General features: G+C 47.7%; 1 pseudogene; it reads left to right on the top strand.

The window, feature by feature from the left end:
- Positions 1–4: 4 nt before the first annotated feature.
- On the top strand, positions 5–237 carry LOC107734637 (sodium channel protein type 4 subunit alpha A pseudogene; annotated as a pseudogene).

Genomic DNA, 237 nt, shown 5'->3' with positions numbered 1-237 from the left:
ATCATAATGCTGCTGATCATCCTCAACATGGTGACGATGATGGTGGAGACGGACGAGCAGTCTGCCAGCATCGAGTACATACTCTACTACATCAACCTGGCCTTCATCGTCATCTTCACCACCGAGTGCATCATCAAAATCATCGCCCTGCGCTGCTACTTCTTCACCATCAGCTGGAACATCTTCGACTTTGTGGTTGTCATCCTCTCCATTGTGGGTAAGGGGATAATTCTTTAA

The sequence above is a fragment of the Sinocyclocheilus rhinocerous genome, unplaced genomic scaffold (assembly GCF_001515625.1).
Source record: "Sinocyclocheilus rhinocerous isolate Xijiao unplaced genomic scaffold, SAMN03320098_v1.1 C34307259, whole genome shotgun sequence".
NCBI lineage: Eukaryota > Metazoa > Chordata > Actinopteri > Cypriniformes > Cyprinidae > Sinocyclocheilus > Sinocyclocheilus rhinocerous.
This window is presented reverse-complemented; position numbering and strand designations above follow the sequence as displayed.